The sequence below is a fragment of the Vombatus ursinus genome, unplaced genomic scaffold (assembly GCF_900497805.2).
Source record: "Vombatus ursinus unplaced genomic scaffold, bare-nosed wombat genome assembly UNPS02015415.1, whole genome shotgun sequence".
Classification (NCBI taxonomy): domain Eukaryota; kingdom Metazoa; phylum Chordata; class Mammalia; order Diprotodontia; family Vombatidae; genus Vombatus; species Vombatus ursinus.
In genome coordinates, this window is record NW_020955193.1 from 36,563 (window position 1) to 37,669 (window position 1,107).

Consider the following 1,107-nt stretch of genomic DNA (forward strand, 5'->3'; position numbering starts at 1 on the left):
CATAATCCATCATATCAACACCAAAACTAACAGAAACCACATGATAATCTCAATAGATGCACAAAAAGCTTTTGACAAAATACAACACTCATTCCTATTAAAAACATGAGGGAGCATAGGCATGAATGGACTCTTCCTTAAAATAATTAGTAGCATCTATCTAAAACCTTCAGCAAGCATAATATGTAATGGGGACAAGCTAGAAGCATTTCCAGTGAGATCAGGGGTGAAACAAGGATGTCCATTATCACCACTGTTGTTCAATATTGTACCAGAAACATTAGCTTTAGCAATAAGAGAAGAAAAAGACATTGAAGGTATTAGAATAGGCAAAGAAGAAACAAAGCTATCACTCTTTGCAGATGACATGATGTTATACTTAGAGAATCCAAGAGAATCAAGTAAAAAACTACTTCAAATAATAAACAACTTTACTAAAGTTGCAGGCTACAAAATAAACCCACATAAATCATAGGCATTTCTATATATTACCAACAAAGCCCAACAGCAAGAGATAGAAAGAGAAATTCCATTTAAACTTACTGTAGACACCATAAAATATTTAGGAGTCTACCTCCAAAAAAAAAAAAACCCAGGAACTCTATGAACACAATTACAAAACACTTTTCACACAAATAAAATCAGATCTAAATAATTGGAAAAACATCAGTTGCTCATGGCAGACTGAACTAATATAATAAAAATGACAATTCTGCCTAAACTAATTTACTTATTCAGTGCCATACCAATCAAACTACCAAAAAATTATTTTACAGAGTTAGAAAAAATATTAACAAGATTCATTTGGAAGAACAAAAGGTCCAGAATATCAAGGCAACTAACAAAAAGAAATGCAGGGGAAGGTGGCCTAGCCATTCCACATCGTCAATTATAGTATAAAGCAACAATCATCAAAACTGCTTGGTACTGGCTAAGAAACAGAGTGGTGGATCAGTGGAATAGGGTAAATATGCAAGACACAGTAGTCAATGACTATAATAATCTATTATTTGATAAACCCAAAGACCCCAGCTTCTGGGATAAGAACCAACTGTTCAAAAAACACTGCTGGGAAAACTGAAAAGAGTATGGCAGAAACTAGGCAGG